Source organism: Dasypus novemcinctus, chromosome 16, assembly GCF_030445035.2.
Source record: "Dasypus novemcinctus isolate mDasNov1 chromosome 16, mDasNov1.1.hap2, whole genome shotgun sequence".
Taxonomy (NCBI): Eukaryota; Metazoa; Chordata; class Mammalia; order Cingulata; family Dasypodidae; genus Dasypus; species Dasypus novemcinctus.
Genome location: NC_080688.1, coordinates 43,957,815 through 43,981,801, shown reverse-complemented (window position 1 = coordinate 43,981,801; position 23,987 = coordinate 43,957,815). Strand labels below are relative to the sequence as shown.

The 23,987-nt window shown below is 36.4% G+C and overlaps 1 pseudogene; it reads right to left on the bottom strand.

Annotated features, from left to right (window-relative positions):
* Window positions 1–23,519, bottom strand: LOC131273600 (high mobility group protein B1 pseudogene; annotated as a pseudogene).
* Between the last annotated feature and the right edge of the window lie 468 nt (window positions 23,520–23,987).

Genomic DNA, 23,987 nt, shown 5'->3' with positions numbered 1-23,987 from the left:
CTAGAGCCAGTGTTTTTCATCATCATCTTCTTTTTCATTCTATCTTCATCTTCTTCTTCACCATCTTCTTCCTCATCTTATTCATCTTCCTTCTCTTCCTTTTTTTCCCTGCTTTCTTCCACCTTGAAACTCTCTTTTTTTGGCACATCAGTCTTTTCTTTAGCCCTGTAGGCAGCAATATCCTTTTCGTATTTCTTCTTCAGCTGCTTGTCATCTGCAACTATATTATTCCATATCTCTCCCAGTTCCTTTGCAGTATCGCCAATAAATATGCCAAGATGTTTGCCTTTGATTTTGAGGCAATGCTCAGAACAGAACAAGAAAAAGGCCAAAGAAGGTCTCTTGAATGCTTTGAGATCCTTGAATTTCTTTTTTGTTTCCCCTTTAGAAAGGATATAGATTGTCATTTCTCTCTCAAATTGGTCCTTGTCCACCTTTGCTGTGTTTTCAAATTTTCCTTTCTCTTTAGCAGACGTTGCCGTTCTCCTCTCTGAGCACTTCTTTAAAAACTCTGAAAAGCTGACTGTAGCTCCAGGTGCTTCTTCTTGTGCTCCTCCTAGCAAGTTTGCATGAAGAATGCATATGATGACATTTTGCCTCTCAGCTTCTTAGCATCTCCTTTGCCTCCGGCGGGTTATTTTTCATCCTGGAGACTCAGAGTCGCCCAGCGCCCACCCAGCTCGCGCTTGCCCTGGCGCTGTCTTTATAGAACTCAATGGACTGCCATGGCTAAGAGAGAACCAGCCACACTCCCTCTTTTCATAGCTTCTTCTTATATAAAGAGTAGCATGGCTCATTTCTGGAAGCTAAGCAGATGAAATCTGGATACAGAGAAGTCCATTTTGAGTGGTAAAATATACAGGGTTTTCTCTTTTTGTTGAACGTTTTTGCCTCAATTATTTCCTGAGAAGAATCACCTGAACAACACTGCCACTGGAGAAGAAGCTTACCTACCTGCCTGGGCCCGACACTGTAGGACAATGCAGCTCTGACCACTCCCTACAGAGCTTAGGGCAAGAGTAGAGGTGAGGTCCTATTCAAGTCACTGCTAGATTTTTCACACTTCTCTGGCCCACCATCCAGTTGCACCCTATGAATATGGCTGTGGCCTTGGTTATTAAGTCTTCCCTGCTTTCAACACTTAGCTGCACAACCTCCAATGAGCACCCTTACTCCAAAGCCAGATGTACCAATTGAGGCCATTCGAGGCAGAGTTAAAAAAAAAAAAAAAAAAAAGAGAAAGACTAGGAAGAAGTTAATATTCATTGGGGCTTATTTTTATATTTTCAGGAATTTGAATTTATAGATTATAGGATTCTAAGGGGTTATTTTGCTCTTTTGTTTCATAGGGTTATTTAAAAATAATGAGTTTATTTTCTTTTTATGTAAGTTATGCCAAGTAAAACAAATTTCCTTTTAATTTTAAAGATTTTTTTTCTTATTTGACATCAGAATAGTCACACAATCTATAGAAAGGAAAGGTTAGCATACATCTTAGTTTTTGTCAATATCATTACTCTCTTTAGCACCAAGTAATTTAAGAATTCATAAAAATATCTATCAAATGGGGGCATTATATTTCAGATTAAATCAAATAGTTTCATGTGGTTAGACCTAGAAAAAGGTTTTTGAATGAATTAATTAATGATTTATCCTAGTCACTCCGTTAAGCCTCAGGATTTTTGCCATGCACAAATTCCAACTCCTTCAAGCTCAAATATGAACTCAGATCTCTGAACTCAGGGTGTGAACTTGGATCTTTCCTATTTTAAAGCATATTCTCCTTTAATTCCACTTTTAAATAGCCTGATAAATCTCCCATCACTGAACCACAACAGTAATAGTTGACCAGATGGGTGGGTTGACATTTCTTGCTTTTGTACCAATATTTTCATCAAAGTTAACATCCTTGCCTGAGGAATGACTTAGATATGGATGTTATTTTCTACACCATTGTAACTCTGTGACTACTCTATATGTGCTAGAAACCAAATAACGATGGGACTGAGTGTAATAATTTATGTGTTCAATGAAACCAGTCTTGTGTTGACCTATCTGAACACATGAAGGGGAAATAACCTGGTAGCAGCCATTACTGTGCTATTTCAGATCTGCAGAAAAACAGATGCCAAAAAGGAATTAGATAAGCAAAAGAGCAGTTGGGGGTGGGAGCACGATGCAGGTTTGACATCTACGGAAGGAGAGAAGGAAAGAAGGATATTTGGGTAGGAGAAGTTTATAACTACAGTAGTTTCAAGAACATTTCAGCAAGACTGATGGGGTATCCTCTAGTCAAAGTAAACCATAGGAGGAATTGGAGTGAGCTCACCTTAGTACCCTCACTCTTCTCAGCCCTGAGAACACTGGCTGAGAGTAACCCCCCAGGAAACACAGTAGCAGATCCAGAAGGCAAGCTACAGGCAATTATGTTCCCCCAGAAGATCGGGAGATGTATTTTCATGGCTGCCCCTATTAGTATATCTTTGCAAGATTTCATTCTACCTCCAATAAAGAGATTGACTAAATCGCTGACTGTAGTTCATTCCAAATCTGGGTGTTATCAAAGACACATAATGGAAATCAATTTCTTTCAAAAATTTTTATTGCACACATCCTATATTCCAAGTGCCATACTGGCAGCCATTGATGGACAAGTGATTAAAACATAATACCAGCCTGAAGGAAATTTAAGTAGTTTTACGTGAGGGAAAACAGCATGCAGTGGGTGTGTGTTACATGCTAAAACCAAATAAAGCCTACTTAGTCATAATGTGGAAATTTTTTAATGTGCTTATGACATATTCACACAGTGAACCATTAATAAAATACTTGAATGCAAACAGTCATTTTCCAAAAGCTGGCAGTACAACCAACAGTATTGTAAAATCTGGACATCTTCATTTCAAAATTCAAAGCATTTATGTTAAAGAGACTTAGCATTTTGCAAATGATACAAACTCTTCTATTTTTTAATTAATGACCTATGTTCTGTTATTTAGATCTGCTTTTAACAAATGTGTAATCTCAATTTTTCCCTTTCCCTTAATTTCAACTATGTCTCTGAGAAGTTAGAAATTCTACAATTTCAACTGTGACCTCAAACTTGTAACAATAAGAGAATCTTGAAAGTGCATTCTTGAAAAAATTACCCAAAAGGATTCTCTTTCATTCAACAAATTTTTATTAAATCTGTATTCTTTGCCAGCTACTGTTCTAGCTGCTGGGGATATGGTAGTGAATGAAACAGGTGAAATTCCTGCCTTCATGAAACTTCTACTCTTGTTGGGAAGAGGGAGCAAAAATAAACAAAATAAATTTTATATATAGCTAGTAGTATAGAAGTGATATTTCCTAAGGAGAAAAATAAAGACGGAAAAGAGGATAGAAATTTGGGGTGGTAGGTTGGTGAGTAAGTGGGTACTAAAACTTTACAGATGTGAACAAAGAATAAAAACTTTTTTGAATCGCATAATTCATTTATTCAGTTATTGATTCCTTTTTTTCAACAAGCATTTATTCACAGGTGCCAGGTGGTATGAACAGAGTTGAGTGACACAAACACTGCCCTCACGTGGCCCTTTATATAGTGGAACAGAAGAATTTAATCAGTATCACATTGCAAAAATACTAATATAAGAGCTACAGGTGAAATATCAATAGTCTTTATTTTCATATTTCTGGACAAATTGGTGATTGAAATGCTGATAGATTTTATTACATAAACAAGGACCTAAGCCTCTTAATATCAAAAAACTGAGTGGCAATGTGATTATGGAAGCAGTGTTGCTTTTTAATAACAGTGTTATTTTTAATACCCCAAAAAATCTTCCTAAAACCAAGCAAATCAACCAGAAGCATTAAAGAAAGCAAAACAAAATCATGGACAGCATTCCCAACGAAATTAGTGACAGGGAATCCCCCATGAACTTCATGAAGTGTAAATGTGGCTAAACCACCACAAAACTAGAACCTGCTTTGATACAAAGCTGTGTAGTTGGAGCACTGAGGATGGAAAGGATGATACTCACTTGTCCTACAAGCCAAGCAAACCAGAATTCTCCTAAAGCATTACATCCAAAATGAGAAGACCCTATTGAAATGAGAGCATGGGCAAAAGGATCTGAGAACAAGCAAAATGTCCTAACTTTTCTCAACTCAACTCAAGCAAAAGATCTGAGTTTCAGAAAGAGCAAGCATTGTTCGCAGATGTGGGAAGATCAAACTGAGCTATGCTAGTGTCAACCCTTGAGAAATTTGGAAATATACAGCAAATACTTTTAGATGTACGAAGCCTTATTCTCAGGGAGAACTACTGGAAACAAATACCAAAGTGAGTGTATTGGATCACCGGATGTAACGAAGAGAAGCTTCAGATATGGGATGGGAGTACCCTTAGGAAGCAAGTTCTAGAAAGTAATACACTGGCAAAATGCCAGATCTAAATCTGAAAGCACCACCTTGGAATGCAAAGCCTAAGCAACTCAGGAATGGAACATAGAGCTGTAGCTAGAAAATCTTTATGATTCAAATGTAGTTCTAAAAGATAGAATCGGTATTTTGACTATTCCACAAAACAACACAGAGGAAACTTTCGAGCAAAGGGGGTCTCCACAGGAAATCCTCCTAATAGCCTAAGAAAATTCACAGTAGTGAGTTATGGAAACAAAAACAGCAATATGATCAAATCATACAAATTATTGACAAAAATGGTGAAATTACTAACATTTTAAAAGAGAGAATAAAGTAGGAAAAAATATCAATAAGGCAAATGAAAATGAGCTAGAAGAAATTAAGGCAAGAAAAATAAGAAAGTAATTGCTGCTTTCAAAAATAGTGCAACTCTTAAGAAAAAATCTCAGAAATGATTTGGATGGTATGGATGTTTGATATTGTTTATGAACTCCAAAAATAGATATTGGATTATGCTTATAAACTGGTCTGTCCCTCCAGGCATATTAGATTATTTTGGATTCAGAGTTTTCGCTTTTACTTGATTAAATAATGATTAAGGCTTAGATTGGGGCCACATCAGTAGGATGTGGTTGGCAGGGACTCACAGAGAAATTGCACGGCAGAGAAGGGAGTTTGGAGTTTTGATCCTGGAGCCTGGGAAGTAGATATGAGAGGAAATGTGAAGAGGAGAAGCATAGAGAATTGGACACAGTAGAGCCCTTGGGAAGACAGACAAGCTGTTTGCCTGATAGTCTACACCTGGCCTTGTGGAGAGAGCACAACAGCTGAGCCCAAAGAGAAATGAGCACCTGGAAGAGAAAGAACCTAGGAAACCTAAACCCTTGCAAATGTCAGTGGTCATCTAGTCCCATACATGGCAACAGACTTTGGTGAGGGAGGTAACTTACAATTTATGGCCTGGTAACCAACTATAAGCTTCTACCCTAAATAAATATCGTTTATAAAAACCAACCGATTTCTGGTATTTTGCATCAGCACCCCTTTGGCTAACTAATACAGGTGGACATCAAGACGATATAAAACCAACAGAGCTCAAGAATTAGGAAACTTTGTTTCAAAAATAAAGAGTAAAATGGACAGAATATAAGACTGAGTATATACCACAGAAAGTACAGAAGTCAATACAGAAAAGAAAGAAAATATATAAACAATTAAACAGAAATTTTATTAAAAAAGAGACTAAAGGAGTTCCAAAAAATGGAGATAAAAGACAGACCAAATGTGAATAATTGAAGTCCCTAAAAGGCAAATCAAAGCATGAAACAGAACAGTTATTTAAAATTGTACTCCAAGAAAACAACACTGAAATAAATAAATACTTGAATCTATATTTGAGGAGACCTACCATATATGACATAGATAATAACACAGATTGGGCAAAGCTATCTCAGCATTCAGTAATATTATGGATTTTTAAAGATACAGAAAGTTAAGTCAATTATAAGAAACAGCAACATTACATTCTAGAAAATAATTAGCAACATTTTAAAGATACTCAGGGAAATAAAATATGAGCTACAAATTTCATGTTTAATGAAACTGTCCAACTATAAAAGTGAAAGATAGAGAAGCGGCTGTGGCTCAATCAATTGGGCTCCTGTCTACCATATGGGAGGCCCTGAGTTCGTGTCCCGGGGCCTCCTTATAAAGCCAGGCTCGCCCGCACACTGTGGAGAGCCACCCAGCCATGGAAAGCCGACTCAGCAAGGGGACACAACAAAAAAAGGGAGACAAGCAAGAACACAGAAGAGCCCACAGCAAATGGACACAAAGAGCAGACAGCAAGCAAGCCACAAGGGGGGAGGGGAAATAAAATAAATAAATACAGACACATAGAAGAACACACAGCGAATGGACACAGAGAGCAGATAGCATGCAAAAAGTCCCAAGGGGGGGTTAAAAAAAAGTGAAAGGTAAACCGTTACATAAAATAAACATAAAATACTATAAAAGTTATATAAAAATGCAAGAACACAGAGATTTTTGTTCCCATTAGAGCTTCCTGAAGAATGTACTAGATCATGTGCTTCAGGTGACTTTGAAATGATTGGAGAATCTGTGGTACAGGACCTGGGAATAGACTTTAATGTATTTATAGAATTAAGATATTAGAATAGAAATTTTGAGTTGTGTGTATGTTACTACAATAAAAAGTTAAAAATATATAGGGGGGAAAGGGGGATAAAATAATATGCTCTGACAACATACAAGTTGTTCAAAACTAACAAAATAAATAAATAAAACAGGAAGAGAGAAAGAGGATTACCTGGAAAATAGAAGAAAAAAAAGATCACCAATTTCCCAAATATATAATAGCTATAAGTTACAGGATATGATTTGAAGATGAAAAGTCAAATAGTAGAGAGTTAAGTGTATTTTAGACCAGGAGATGACAATCTTTGGCCAGAGGGCCAAATCCAGCCCTCAGCTTGCTTTTGTAAATAATGTTTTATGGGAATAAAGCCCTGCCCATACCCGTCTATGACGGCTATCGGCTTTTACTCTACCACGGCAGAGTGGAGCAACCTGGACAGAGACCGGATGGCCCATAAAGCCTAAAATATTTACTATCTGGCTTGTTCCAGAAAAAAACAAAAAAAAGTTTGCTGATCTTTCATTTAGACTGTGATCATTGACACTAAATTAAAATAGTGACCAATATCCAATATTGCAGAATGGGAGATAAAAGCAAGGAAGGAAAGGAGAAAGAAGCTACTAACTTTAATATTACTTGTGCCAGCAGTTGCCAAAAAGTAATTAGATATGCCAGAAATGTTTTAATTTAGGGAAACACCTGTGAGAGACAGGAGGCTTGATGATGGATGATGAAGTTTTTAGGGGTGAACCTCCCACTACATAGAGCAGGGTGGAGAAAGGTTGATTTCATACCTGGAGGGGAAAAGAAAAATATCCAGTACACCAAAGAATATCATTTTATTAGGTGAGCTAGTGACATTAAGTCAAAAAAAAAAAAAAAAGTTCTAATGGGTTGATTAATCACTCCTAATATTGTCAATCTGATGAAAGAAATATGCCATTGTTACTTTTAAAAAGTAAAAAATTTTTATGTTTCTGTCTTTGGAAGACCTTCAACAGTAAATGCCCTCATCATATCCATTAATCAATTTTCTATTTAGTTGTTTATTTTTTTCCTTTTGCATCATATTAGCTTTTTGTATTTTATAGATATTTGTCCATTATCTGTTCATTTGTTGCCAAAGTTTTCTCCTGGTCTTTATCTTTAAATTTACCTTATTTATGACATCTTTTTTTTTTTTTTGGTAGAAGTCTTAAATTGTTATAAGGTCAATTTTGTCAGTTATTTTTAAGGCTTTGGTATTACGAAGTTTTTTTTATGAAGAGATTTTGTTTGAAAATTTGTAGCCATATAATTTATCCATTATTTTTATAAAATATTTTAATCTCTTTAATATTGATTTTTTTAAAAAATCTCTCCTAATTTCTAATTTTTCATAGATGTATTCAGTAATTAGAATAGATTTGCCAAGTTGATGCTATTTAATGGTCTTTTCAGAGAACCAGCTTTCATTTTTATGGTTCAGATATACTTCACTAATTCTGCCTTTGTTTTTATTAATTCCTTTATTCAGTTTTAGTTTGACTTTATTATTTTCCCAGTATTTTAATTCATATGTTTATAGTTCTTCTTTTTGTCAGTTTTACTTATTTTCTAACTTATGTATTTAAATGTTTTTACTTTGTATAATGTATTTAAGGTTTTACTATTTTTCAAATAGACTTAATGCTTTTTAGTAGCAAAATCATTCTGCAAATTATATCTGTTTTGGTATTTGTACACAGTCTCAGAGTTTCTTTAAATGGAAAATTTCAAAATATTTAAATTTGTTGGCATGATTGATATGTTTGGTATTCATTAATCTAGCTTTATGCTTCCTATTTATTGCACTTCCTTTATTTACCATTTTCCTTTGTGATTTCAAAAATAGATATTCTAATTTTCAGTTTTATAACTGTTAAATTTGCATTTTGAAAGTCCTGAACCTCTGGGTCTTTAATTGTGAATATCAACAAATTAACTGATATCCTGACTTCTATATAGAATGAGAAAATTACCACACATTTTATTCCACTTTCACCCTTCCACATTTTCATTTTTTGTTATAATCTGTATTTTAAACCTTACTTGTTGTTTTTAAACCTCTTCATTTGAGGTTTTTTTAAACTAATTTTGCCTTTTACCATCAGATCTTTTTTCTTAAAACCACTTACAAATTCTTTGTTAAAATGTTTATTTACTTGTACCTCAGGTAACTTGGAGTGTTTGATATTTGTTTATTTGTTTTCAGAGTAAAACAAATGCTAGATATTTAATCTTTTCCTTTCCCATGTGAATGGCAACTGGTTTCAGAATTCTTACATCACAAGCATTTCTTTTAAAACCCCTGCATAGCAGAACTCTCAACCTGGCCTGTCAAGGGTGAGTTAAAGGGTAAGAATTACCTCAGACCTGAGTGTGGCTGGGCAACACCTCGGCAGATGGAACCCCACAGTTAGCCCAGCGTCCTGAACAATGACCACACTTCATTTTCTCTGCACACCCCATTATAAGAATGTTTGTAAGTCCTGCCTTAGGGATTGTTGTATTATTTTCTCTTCTTTAGAGTTGTGGAAAAGTTTCAAACCCAGATCATTTTTCTATTCTTTGTCTTCCTCCCGGATGCTTGTAGATGTCGTCTTCTTTTTTTTTAATTCCCAGATTTCTATCAAAATATGTGCATATATTCCCTTCCTTGTAGGACAACTCATGAGCCATTTGAGCCAACAGAGTTAGTTAGTTTATTCTTTGATTTAGAATGTTTTTTCTCATAATACTTTTGCATATTTCTTCTAGGTCTTTTCTTCTGATTCTTCTTCAGAAAAAAAAAAGCAAGTTTCCATATTATGGGTCTCTTTTGTTTGTCTTTTATATTATCATCTTTCTGTTGATTGTTTTCACCTCTTCTTTCCTTTCCTCTGCATTCTGGGCAGCTTCTTAAGTTTATCTTTTATGTAAGTCTTGATCTTCTACAGTTTGAGTCCTGTTTACCTTGACTACAAAAGGTAGAATATTTTATTCCCACTCTTTTTAAAATTTTATAACATTGTAAGTTATTGTATCTAACCTCCTTTGTAATACTTTATATCTCTTGGCCCACACATTTTTTCATCTCTATCTTATGTCATTTCTTTACTTTGCTGTCAGGTATATGTTATTTATTAAATTTGTATCAGATCTAAAAACTTATACTGACTATAGCTACAAAGAAATATATATTTCCTTGGCCTCTTAGCACTTACATAACCTTTTTATTTACCAAAGCTCTTCATAGACCCCACATTGTTTTGTTTTTTCCTTTACCACATTTTCCAAAATGATGAGAATTCCATACAGGCATCTATTTCCTCCAAAAGAGGAAACAATAATCTTGAGACCTCTCACTCTCCAATTGAATGTCATTAGTTTCCTCTCTTTTGATCTGAAGTTAGAGAGATGGTGACTGTTTGTCGTTGTTTTTTCTAGAAACCTGAGGAGAACAAAGGAAGAATTGTGACTAGTGATAAAATTGTCTTTCAGGGTTTCAGGGTTTTCTTTCAATTTTTCTATGAAAAGTAAAGTTCTAATGTCACATGCCAGGCCACCTTCACAGTGCTATCACCAACTACCTCAAGAAAGAAACTTTAGGTATCTGGGGGAAAAATCTGTCAAAATCTGTGACTACATACCACCAGCCATCTAATCCCAGGCCTTCTGGAATAGCTCCCTCAAATTCCACCGAATCTCCTTCAAGGCACTGGCATCTGCCACTGCAGAGAAGACTCCTGAGGCTTTGAGCAGATACTCTATTCCTTTCCAAACTGAAAGAGTGAGAATACACACCTAGGTTTGTCTGGAATCCAGACCCATGTTTATTTGTTTTTCTATTATAGATTCCTATCCACACCTTTAGAATAAGGACCACATCTTGTATTCTATTTCCATTGTGTCCAAACACTGCAAGACAAATAGTTATTATTCAGTATTTGCTAGCTTACTTGTCTACGCAATTAACTGACTGATACAGAGGAGCTCTATTACTGCCAACACTCTGGTGTTTGGGACCCCGTGACCACTAACCATGGAGATTCCTAGAGTTTGGAGCATAGGTGATTACTATTCAGTGTACCAGTAAAAGAAAGAGGATGGCATTCATATCTCAGTACAAATTCCAATTCTTTATTCTATCAGCACTGGGGAGGATCTGCTGCATTTTACGCCATCTCATTTAGTGTGATGGGAGAATGAATGCCAGTTGAAGTATCTGATAGATGGAGTCGTAACATGAGGTTGAGAAAAGAAGTGTGGGCATCAGATCAGACTTGAAGCCAGTCCCAGGTACAGACAGCCCTTTCATTATAAGCATCCTGGCCCATAAATGTCTAGTCAGAGTTGGTCAATAAAATTTTCCGGAGCAATGGAAATGTTCTAAATCTGCACATGCAGTAAGGTAGCCATTAGCCACACATGGCTATTGAGCACTTGAAATACTGTCAGAACAACTGGAAAACTGTATTTTTAACTTTATTTCATTTTAATTTAAATTTAAATAGCCACATATATGAGACAGCACAGGCCTAATTAAGTCATTGACTTGTCTTTAATCTATTTCCTCCCCTAAAATCCAATCTCTTAGCTATCCTCAGAGCTATTAGGAGCTTATTTCAAGTACACTATTGATGCAAATAGTGCCATTCCAACACATTTTTGCTAAAGGACCTTGGTTTTTAAGGCAGGACGGGAAGGTTGAAGGAAGAATCAGCCACTTCCCTCTGGGAATTCTCTGCCTTGTCTCACAGGTAGGCCCTGACTTATGGTCAAATGTACATCAACTGGAGGATTCAGGGACCGTCTGAGCCTGGCAAGGACTTTGGAAGGAACTGGGCTCTTTGATCCTCACCTTATCTTACCTTCTCCCTCTGGAATCTCTTCCATGCATGGGTGAGTTCTAAAGAACCTGCTATTAAAAAGCTTATTGGGTCTTCCTTTCCTCTTCCTAGAAACATGAAAGGTGTGCTTGCATTTAAAAAACAAATGAAAAACTTAAATCTCATGCTGTGTTTTATAAACACGTATGGGTCTTATTTTAGCAGATATTCCATTTCTAATCTCTTGGTGTCAGTAAAATAGTGCAATTTAACTGTGTTTTATATTTTACATCTGAGTTTAAAAAAATTTTTGCCTAATGACCTGCTTTGTGCCAGCATGCAGTTAAAGTTAGAGTACTAATACTGCACATTTCACATACAAACTATTTTTCATCTTGGGAAAAACATTGATTACTCCCAGAGAATATTGCTGCACGATAGCTATTACTTCATCATTTCGCAGATGAAGAGTGGGAGGAGGAAACGAGTAAAGACTAAGGAGGGAATCAGCGTGGAGCCCTACCGGATTCAAAGAAGAGTTAAAGGTCTGTAATTTTTCATCTCAACCTCAGACCTGCCCTCTCCCTATTTAAGTTTATAGTCATAAATCATTCTCAATGAACTCTGAGCATATTTTACCTAGTAAATCTGAACACTTACCAGCAAATAGATTCTTAAAAAAAAAAAAAAAAATACACAAGACTGTTATTGGTCACATCATGCTGTTAATTTCATCAAATGTTTTATTGACTTACTCTGTGGAAAGAATTCAGAAGTAAACATTTGTGGAACAAAGGAACTATAACTTCCTTGCTCCAACCTGTTTAGACACCTGGAAAAGATAATGAGAAAAAACAGCACCTTATATACCATTACATGATTTATAATGCATCTACACAACAAAAATGGCTGTTTTGGGCCCCAAATTTCTATCACTGATAGGAGCCTGCATTATCACTTCTGAAATAACTATTGGAGAGGGGGAGAAATTTTAAGAATTTAGGATAATATTTAGGGAAACTTTGGGTTCATAAAGAAGAGAGGAAGTTCAAAAGAAAAACATCTTTGGTAATTTTAGCACAAAGGAAAATCTATTATAAATATCCTGCCTATGTGATTCTACCTGCCCCAAAGATCTTTCTTTTCTACCTAAATATACATAACCAAGAAATCCCCTCCCTCTGTTATACTGCCTAAAATTCTGACAAATGGAATTGCATTTTAAATAACAAAAATTCCCTTTTAAGATTCAAATATCTTTGGTAATATTATAGCTCTATCATTACCCTCTCAGCACTGTACCACCTTGCCAAGCTATGTTGAGATTAGATTTTTAATTTGTGGGGGTGCAGAAGAACAATCTTGTGAAGGAGAGGAGGCCTATATAGCATGCCCAATGTAGGCTAGTCTAGTGATCCTCAGGCTTTTAGTATATGTAACATCATTGTGAGAATTTATTAGAAATGCAGAGGTTGGAGCCCTATATCAAAGATTTCAAATCATAAGATTTGAGGTGGGTCTTGCAATCTGCACACAGATAAGCATGTCTAGGTGATACTGATGCACGTTGCTCAATGCTAGGGGACACAAGTCACAGAGAAGTCCATAGAAGTTGCAACTACACAATCTCTGCACCCATGGACTGGAACCCTGTGCATTGCCCCATTTTGAGAAACCTTAGGGTAATTTGAGTACCTGGAATGTTAGGGCTCAGAGGAAGCAGGCTAAAATTGAAAGACAGTAAAATATTGGAAAATGGATTGGTGCCAAAGTATACATTATCATTTCAGACTCTCATCAAGGTTTGGCTTTGCACCTAGGAAAGCAGGACCTCTCCCTTTTCTTCTTCATTTTCCTCTTCTTCCTTCTCCTCCCTTCTTCCACATAGCTCCCCACTCTCACAGCCTGAGACTTACTGTATATATTCCAACTTCACAGGATAAAATTATGTTTGTGTGTTGGCTTGGAAATCCAGTCATCATTTTTCACATGACTTTAATAAAGAAAGTATAAGGGGAGAGGGTAGGGCAGGGTAAATGGGAATACCCTATATTTTTGGTGTAACTTTTATGTAATCTAAAACTTCTTTCAAAGTAAAAGAAGAGAAGGTATAAACAAAGAACATACTTTAAGATAGGAACTGAAATTTATACTAATATCACACTGATTATGTTGGCTTGAAAAAAAGAAAGAAAATAACAATTGTTGGTGAGGATGTGGAGAAATTTAAACCTTTGTGCATTACTAGTAGGAATGGAAAAGGGCACAGTAGCTATGAAAAAGAGTTGTTTGTTGGTTACCCAAAAAGTTAAACATAGAGTTACCGTATGACCCAGCAATTACTCTCCTACATGTACACACACAAAAAATGAAACCAGGGATGCAAACAGATACTTGTACACCAATTTTATAGCAACATTTTTCACAATTTCCAAAAATTGGAAACAACCAAAGGCATGCATGGCAAAACCAAATGAGTACATACACTGGAATATTATTCAGCCCTAAAAAAGAATGAAGTTCTGATACATGCTATAAATTTGAAGTCGTGATGTTGAGTGAAATAAGTCTGACACAAAAGGGCAAATACTATATCATCTCACTTATATGAAATAAGCAGAATATGCAAATTCATGAAGTCAGAAACTAGAATACAGGTTATCAAGAGCCAAGTGGGGGGATGGAATGGGGAATTAATGTTTAATGGGTTCAGGGTTTCTCTTTGGGGTAATGGAAAATTTGGGGTAATTGACAATGGTGATAGTGGCACAACTTTGTAGATAGAATTAACGCCACTGACTTATATATTTGAAAAGGGAAATTTTAGATTGTATATGTTACCACACATACATAATACTATACAATTCAAAAAGGGAACCATAATGTAAACAGTGGGCTAAAGCTAATAGCATAATTATATTAATATTATATCATTTCTAACAAAGGTACCATACTAATGACAAATGATAGTTATAGGGAAAACTGAGCGTGAGACGGAGGTATATGGAAACTGTACTTTTTGCATGATTTTTCTGTAAAAATCAACTATTCTAATTTAAAAAAGAAAGAAACAAAATAAAAACAAACATTTTGCTTGCTAAGTGAAATAAACCAGACCCCAAAGGACAAGTATCACATGATTCCACAGTGTAACTTCTGAAGTAAGCAAATTATTGTTTAATAGTAATGGAATGTAGATTAGATGTTACAAGGGGCTTGGGGAAAGGAGGAATGGCAAATTATTGTTTAATGGACACAGTTTCTATTTTAAATGATGGAAAATAATTTAGAAACAGTAGTGATTGTTGTGCAACATTGTGAATATACTTAACCACTGAATTGTACACTTAAAATGGTAAAAATGGCAAATTTTATGTTATATATATTTGCCACAAATTTTTTTAAAAGTAATTTTTTAAAATGTAAACTAAGAAGGAGATCAGACAGACAAGATTTTAAGAGAAAAATAAGTCATCTCTAGCTACATTGTCAAGAACTAGAATATAAATTGAATACGTTGTCCTAAAGAAGAAGAAGAAAAAGAAGAGGAAAAAGAGGAGAAGGAGGGAGAAGTAATGGTCAGGGAATAACCGGGAAAAAAACACCTTATTTTGGAGTTTACAAAGTTCTTATTTTGTTTCTTGGAATGTTTCAAGTAACGTGCTATCAATTTTCAAGATATAATGTAAAATTGTAATTAAATAAGTATAAAAGAACGTGCTAAAGTCAGTTATGAATGAATTTTGAATTATCCACTTCATTCTTTCCATTGGGCCAATCAAACTGTGATGTCTTTATTCTGTTGCTGTTTAAAGGGTAGACCTCAGACATGCAGCACTGGTACCAGCTGGGAGCTTGTTAGAAATGCGAAATTACAGACCCCACCCCAAATCCACTGAATCCAAATCTGCATTTCAGCAAGTTTTCTGGTGACCTGTATGGACATTAACATTTGAAAACTAAATACCCCTTTTGTTCCACCCACAACAAGGGAATTGAGTCTTTATACTACAGATACTCTGCAATGTTGGTGATATTAAATATCTGATTTTCAATCTGAAAATATACCTGGAGATTATGACTTTTGAATTGATTTTCAGAAATAATCTAATTTTTATGAATGCCAATTTATATGAAATGTTACATTACCACAATTATATAATTCTTAATTATATATTTAAGAATACTATAAAGGAAAACCAAATTCTTTAAATCATTGGTTGTCCTTTGAGGATAATGGCAGAGTTTTTTTCAGTAGAGAGTAGGACCAAGAATCATACTAGCTGGAACTTTTAAAATAAATGTTCAAAAACATTTAACACTGTAAAATAAATGTTTTAACCACCCCATCCACAGTTAACAACCTTAATTAAACTATCTAATGGTAGGTCACTTTTGGTGTGGGGTGTAGATGGAAAAGAGATAAATGCTAAATTGAGCTTCAGTAATGTCCTTTAAATCTCATTTGTTATGAAATACAGAGGAAAATTTTAATTCTTTACTTCATGACTCTCCACCTTCCAATATCCCAAACACCTTCAACACTAGACATCAGCAAAATTGTGAAAATACACACAATAAAATGAAAAATATAAGAAATGGATAGAGGGCTCATTCATGTTTTTGTTTTCATTTTTCCTCTTTTTAGTTTAGGTCATGTATTTTGCTTCGTCATTATGTTACTGGATTTTGTCTAGATTCTTGACTATGCTGTAGAAATGAACTTCAAGAGCACATCAGGTGAGTTAGGCCAGTAATTTACTAAAGTAAGGAAGGAAGAGAAATGAAAGAAAATAACAGATCTTGGATCCCAGGTAGAAAGGATGGGGCTGAAGATTGATAAAGAGGGCTGTTTTACAGAATACAATTCCCCATATAGATTATAAATGCCCAAGTTTTACTTGTGTGTTGATCCACACAAGGGGAGTAGGTGACCAGAATCCCCAGGATCCAAAGGGGAGAGCGAGCAAATTCAGGCCTTGCGCCTGCTTTTTGAACTATTAATTGTTCCACCCCTTTGCTAATGGCAGGGGAGGAGTTCCAGCTGTTTGCTTTTTTGATTGATTACTCCACCCATCAATCCCCTGGGAGAATCCAATGATAAAGTCCTTGGGGAATATCCAGGGATTCTCCTGGCTTCCAGAGGAAATCCTGTATTGAATGGCAGAATCTTGGGGAGGGTCTTCCAGCATTCATCTTGAGGGTTACTAATGTCCACGTAGACTTTTTGCCAAGTTCCAGATCCATCTTTTTTTTTTTAAAGATTTATTTATTTATTTATTTATTTCTCTCCCCTTCCCCCCCTCACCCCGGTTGTCTGTTCTCTGTGTCTATTTGTTGAGTCTTCTTCTTTGTCCACTTCTGTTGTTGTCAGCAGCATGGAAATCTGTGCTTCTTTTTATTGCGTCATCTTGTTGTGTCAGCTCTCCGTGTGTGCGGCACCATTCCTGGGCAGGCTGCACTTTCTTTCATGCTGGGCGGCTCTCCTTATGGGGCACACTACTTGCACAGGGGCTCCCCTATGTGAGGGACACCCCTGTGTGGCACGGCGCTCCTTGTGTGCATCAGCACTGCGCACGGGCCAGCTCCACAAGGGTCAAGAAAGCCCGGGATTTGAACCGCGGACCTCCCATGTGGTAGAGAGAAGGCCTAACCACTGGGCCAAGTCCGCTGCCCAGATCCATCTTTTGATTCCCTATCTTACTAGCCTGCTTCAATTAGCTTTTAGTTGGTAGGCTCAAGATCCTATGAGCTGGGGCTTGATTTCTGATACCTTGATCCTATCACAAGCTAGAGAAAAACACAAGTAATTAGTTTACCATGAGGCAAAAACAGAGTTTCTGTCCTCTAGGGAATATTTCCATCATTTTATTCCTTACCTGTAATCACAACCTGTAGCCAATCAGCCCAAAAAGATATTCAGGATTTTTAAGAAGCAACATGCAAAAGAGTAGGTCAATAAACACAAAGCTATCAGCATAATCAAACCAATTAAGACACCTTTTTAAAATGAATTCATGATGTGTGGTGAAAAAGCTTATTTTTACTCACTATAATAAAACACCATACAATTTTGATGACCCAGTTTTGTTCATTTAAATTAAATGTTATCTTTAATTTACTTTAATTTACTGATTTTTACTGCTAACTTTGCGTTTATGACGTTTGATTTCTTCTATTTTTTACCAATTTCTTCCATTTTAGCCTTTTAATTTTCCTAATCAACTACAATGTTTTAGGCAATAGGCTTCTCCTGGATAGGACATGGCCCTACCATTAGTATGGAAATCCCATGCTTTCAGCAGATAAAGGTCATTACCAGTATTCTTCTTTGAAAAATAAATATCCTCACTTACATGCAGAAAATAAAGAAGGACAGATAAGTGTGGCATCATTTACATAGTTCAAAATTTTCCATTCATACAATACAATTACATATATTCAGTTTTGGCTAGTGGATGGGAGTAAATGTAGCTAGATAAAGCATTTAGACAGAAAGAAATACCATTTAATTTTTGTAGGACAATGCCTTTCTTGTTAAGAGTTGGGGGCTTGGTTCCCTTTGTAAATCTATAAAGAAATGCATACAGCCATGTGCAATGTGTATAGAGTTCCTGGATGTCTATCAAGATGCTTAATGCTATCAAAGTACTCTAGTGATAATGAAACTCTAGGCTCAAAGGACAGTAAGAATTCCATGTAATGTATTATGCATCAATGGTTTCAGGCAGACAAATCCTACCAGCCTCCCAGGCCATGGCAACAGAGCTAGTGAAAAGAATATTAACCAATTCAAGAAGTGGCAAAATAGAAAGAAGAAAGGGAAACCAAACAGAGTGAAAATACAGGCTCTCTCTTTTTCTTTCTGGCCTTCTTTTTCTATCTATCTTGTGTTCCACAAGTTTACCCTGTGGACACTCTGCTTATTCATTCTCCAATCTCCATTTCTTTATCTGATTTTCCCTCTGCCTCCCCTTCTTTATCCCTTGCTCCCTTTTTCTTTAACATCAAAGCTCAATTCAAGGTCAAATATATGATTGTTGCTCTTCAGTCCCAAATATTTATTTGTCAAATTAAAGGATCTATTTCAAATCAATCAATCAATTAACATGGCCACACTCCAATTCTATCCCAAATTAACATGAGTATCACACACACACATTAATTCCACCTGAACAATATTCTTTATCTTCTGCACAGAAAATCTACACTGTTACCAACAGAAAATTTTAAAGAAGATTTGCTGAAGTCTCTTTGTCATACCACAGGATCTAGTTGTAATTTCAGGAAAGATAAATAGGGCCCATTACAAGGAAATAGTGGTTATTGCCAATTCTTTTAACACCAAAACTGCATCCTAATCTTTAAAATCCCTTTCTATTGAACTCTTTGATATCATATTATATTTGATAGACATGTTTTAGGCAATTTGAGATCCTTTCTCAGCACCATGGAAGAAATTAAATAGATCATTTCTATTTATGTTTTCTAGGAGATATGTCCTTCATTTCTTGTACACCACATAAGGTGTACATATTAACATAACATAAGGCAGATTGCACAAATGTGTATGGGTATTTTGAAATATAATAGCAAAAAAAAAAAAAAAGCAGAAGTAGTACAGAGAGATGAGTTTTTGACTTAATTATTTTCCAAAGTGACACAAGTTACCAACTTTCTCTGTTGAATTTCGGCATAGTACATGCTCAACAGTTTTAATGTGGACTTTTTTTTTTTTTCAAAAATGGAAATAATTTTATTGTGTTCAAGTAGTGGGATTTTAACAGTACTTAAAAATATTTTTAATGCAATAGTAGTATATTCATGAAGGAGAAGATTATTTTTAGGAGAGGCATAATGAACTACTAAGGGGACAAGGGCAACTTACTTGCAAATGGTTCAGCAAACAAACCAACCGGACAACCCTCCCCAACCCCAACAGATGGAGATAAAGTTGGGGGAGCAAAATAATAACCCCTGCTCAACTGAGGTGATGGGCAGATGGGTGTCAAGTGTGCTCTTCTTTCAACTTTTACATATGTTTGAAAAACGGAAAGGTTGAAGAAACCTTTAAGGTAGCTATTATGTTGGCTTTTCAATTAAAAAACAAACAAAAACAAAAACTACTGCGAACTTTGCTGCAGGTTATTCTAACCCTGCACGGAGCACTAATGTGAACTTTTAAACACCAAGAAAGACCACCCCTGAATATCAGGAATTTGCCCACCAAATTAAACTATCCCAGGTGTTTTCTGAAAACACTTTAGTTTCTCCTGGTTTTTCTGGCCCCTTCCATCAACAGGAGCATTCTGAAGCCCGATTGCTATTTGCATTCTGCCGCTTTGACTTACAGTCTCTGCTCAGAAGGAGCCTCCTCATCAAGTTTATGTCACAGTAGGTGTCTGCCTATGTCTGCTGTCTTTTTATGGTTCCTGTTTACATACAGACAAGAGCCCCACTTATGAAAAATGGTTGCAGAAGAATATTAGTCAAAAGTTTTAGGAGCAATCAAACCTTAAATAAAATATGCAGCCTAAATGCCATGGAAAATTTGTAAAATAAATTTGGTGGATGAGATGAGGGCTTCTTGTTCTGCTGTACTTTATCTTCTGAAAGAAAAAGAAAGAAAGAAAGAAACCACCTTAGGCAAAGTGACCGCAAATGCAATACCACAACTTGATTTTATATATATATGCGCATAACATATATTATGTATTATATATATTATATATATATAGTCACTTGATGCATGTTAATGGAGAAGGAATGAGAAGAAAAGGAATTCTTGCTCCCTTTACTCCCTGATCAGAACTTCAGTCCCCCTTCCTATACCCTGTGTCTCCTGAAAGCAGCTCTTCTCCACTCTCCTCTTACCCTTCTCTAGGGTTATCTAAGAAGTTGAATGTTGCAATCCAGTAATTTGCCCCAAACAGTCCCTGTTATGCAAAAATTGTCATAAGGATCCAGGGGGAAAGTCATCAAAAATACAGCTAATTAGTTCCCTTTTGTCACTGCCATAAAATGACATTTGCAGCAGTCATAATAAATAAAAACGTATTCAATCCACTCCTATTTATTTTTATTTTTTGAAAGAGAGAAAGCAAAAGAGAGTGAGCATGATTCAATATGCTAATGCTTGAGTTTTGACAAACTTTTGGAAAACAGACCTGAATTATGCATTAAACCTAAATTATGCTTGAAAACGTTCCTTTCATGGAGTCTAGAACAAATGGTTTCCAGATGAGTAGCAAACCTCCAAAACAGAGCCTAGAATTCATAAGTGCTCAGTTGAATTATGGGATTTGAAGGATGAGACAAAAATAAAGGTTCACAATCTGATAAGAGCATATATTTTTGGTTTCTTTGCTCATTCTCTGTGAATGTTCACCATGGATGCTATGGAATTTCTGTCAGTTCCTAAGTTAACCAAATATTCCCTTTCTGTTGGAAATCTAAAGAAGAAAGAAGAAAAGCAACTTCTTTCATGTAACATAGTATAAAATTCAAAATGAGAATTTGGAGTAAAATCCATTGATGGTACAGTTTAAAGCAGATTTAAACACATCATTTGCACTGCCTCCAAGCTCCCATTCCTTCCCATTTGTTTTAATTTTTTTTTCCCTGTGTTACCATCTACAGAGTCTCCTGCTTCCAGAAAGGGAAATAGAAAATAGCACATGTGCCTTATATTCTTCTACACTGTTTCTTTTAGAAACCAGAAAAACATTACAGAATCATAAGATATTTCAGATCCACACTTCTTGAGACAAATCTATCCCTCTTTCAGTACATGAATGTAGGTGAGAGCTTACCGATATAGAGGCAATATACTATAGAAGAAAAAGACCAGAATTTTGATTTGGGAGAACCAGGGTTTGAGTTCCAGCTTCAACACCAAGTAGAAAAGAACAATCTGAGTCTCAATTTTCTCCTCTTTAAATGGGAATAATAGCTAGTTTGCAAGGAAATTGGTAGTGAATAGTGTATATAAAGTGAATAATAACACAACCTTTGACTCATAGTAGGTGGTCAGTCTGTGTATTAGTCAGCCAAAAGGGTGCTGATGCAATTGGTTGGTTTTTATAAATGGCAGAAATTGGTTGGTTTTTATAAATGGCATTTATTTGGGGTAGGAGCCTACAGATACCAGGCCATAAAGTATAAGTTACTTCCCTCACCAAAGTCTATTTGGAGCAAGATGGCTGCCGACATCTGCGAGGGTTCAGGCTTCCTGGGTTCCTACATTCCTGGGGCTTGCTTTTCTCTGGGTTCAAGGTTCCTTTCTTTCTCGGACTGGCTTCTCTTTCCTCTGTGTGCTGACTTCCCAGGGCTCCAGCTTAAGTCTTCAGCATCAAACTCCAACATCAAAACTCCAACATCAGAAACCCTCAAATCTGTTCTTTGCCATGTCTTTTATCAAGGGGTGGAGACTCAATGCCCTAATCATAACTCAGTCATGCCCAGGTTACAGATCAGGTTATTCAAACATAATCCAATATCTATTTTGGAATTCATAACCATATCAAACTGCTATAGTCTGAGAGCTATCACTCTTGTTGTTTTGTGTTTTTTTGGTTTTTTGGCTTGTTTTTTAGGAAATAAATAATTCACATTGCTGAGCTCAGATTTAATTAGCAATACCTCCCTAGATCTACATCCAAGCACGTCAAATGCTTGCTTCATAATTGATAGCTATCTCTGTTCTCCCTCTGAGCAGTAGCCCTGTTTCACTATGATTTGATGTATGAATTAAAACTTGGTAATCAGAATTCTGAAATAAATGGAAAGTGTAGTTACACAAACTACTGAAGCCGCGCATGCCCCTTTCCACTACTTGTGTGCAGTGTTCCTTTGGCAAATCCTATCATAGTTTAAATGTTAAAGAAGAACCAGTAAGTTACAAATAAATATGTTTCAAAGCATGTTTGAAAAGAACAAGCCTAAAAATAGTAGGAAATACTGTAAATATTTGACAAATCTTTATCTCCCCTTACCCATTGTTTCCTTTCATCTACTTCCTTGCCCCTCCCTCATCACTGGATGTCCCAATTCTATCCATTCTTTAAGTACCAAATCAAACCTCTCCCATGAAAGCCTAGAGAGATAAATCCTTCTTTATCATTCTCATGGTAATTGTGGAAGGTTGAATTAATGTTCTCCAACAAACACCTGTTCTTAATTTTAATTTTTGTTCCTGTGGGTATGAACTCATTGTAAATAGGACCTTTGGAAGATGGTAGGTTTAATTAAAGCATGGCCAAATGAAACATATAATCCAGTTTGCTGGAGGCTTTATAAAGCAAACCACCAGGAAGTCAGTGGAAAGAAGAAGAGCAGAAAGAAGAGGTCATTGCCACATGACCAGAAGCACAGATAAGCCAGGAACCCCAGGGACTGTCTGCAGCCAGTACCACCAAGTACAGACTCCAGGAGAGAGAAAGTCTTGCCAAAATCCTGATTTTGGGCTACTCCTAGCCTCAGAACTGTGAATCAGTAAATTCCTGTTGGGAAGTGGATTTGGCTCAACTCATAGAGCATCTACCTACCACAGGGTTCAAACCCAGGGCCTCCTGACCCATGTGGTCAGCTGTCTCATGCACAGTGCCGATGCACACAAGCACTGCCGTGCCACACAGGGGAGCCCCACGTGTAAGAAGTGCACCCCCCAGTAAGGAGACTCATCCCCAGCAAAAAAAGTGCAGCCTGTCTAAGAGTGGCACCGCACACACGGAGAGCTGACATAGCAAAATGATGCAACATAAAGAGACACAGGTTCCCAGTGCTGCTGACAAGAAGGCAGGCAGACACAGAACACACAGCGAATGGACACAGAGAGCAGACAACGGGGGTGGGGGGGAAGAGGAGAGAAATAAATAAAATATAAATATTTTTAAAATAAATAAATAAATAAATTCCTGTTGTTAATGCCAAAGCAGTCTGTGGTATTTGTGATGGCAGCTCTGGCAAACTAAGATGGTAATACAGTTACACATTTCAATGGCAATTACTATTGACAAGAATGGACACACCTGCCATCCCCTGCAGTAACGCATACTAGAAACCTGGGAATCACCTTCATCTTCTTGATCTCTTGCCACAACTTGTCCCAACAGTCCCCTCATGCTGCCATTTTACTGTCTATTCTTTCTGTCACTCCCTCAATTCATGGCCTCTCACTCCTTCCGTGTTTCATTAAAGAGCCTCTCGTTTGTTCTGCCTGCCTCCAATCCTGCACCTCTGCAATCTTTTCTCCACACTGCTACCAGAATGTCTTTCTAAAACAAATCTCATAATGCCAACTTTGTAAATCTTTTTCCTTTTGTCTACTTAATAGAATCTAAACCTGGGGCATGATGGCATGTTCCTTCATGAGAAGGCAGGATGGATCAGTGACTTAGAACTTAGACTTTGGAATGCGACCCTCCTGGACTTGCAGCCCAGCCCGACCCCTTGCTAGCTGAGTGACAATGGGACTTGGGTAACTCCTTTAGCTTTGTCTTCTTGTCTGTAAAATGAGGATTGCAGGGAGAATTATACGTAATGATAAATATATAGTGACTAAAAGAGGGCCTCTCACCGAGGAATTGCTT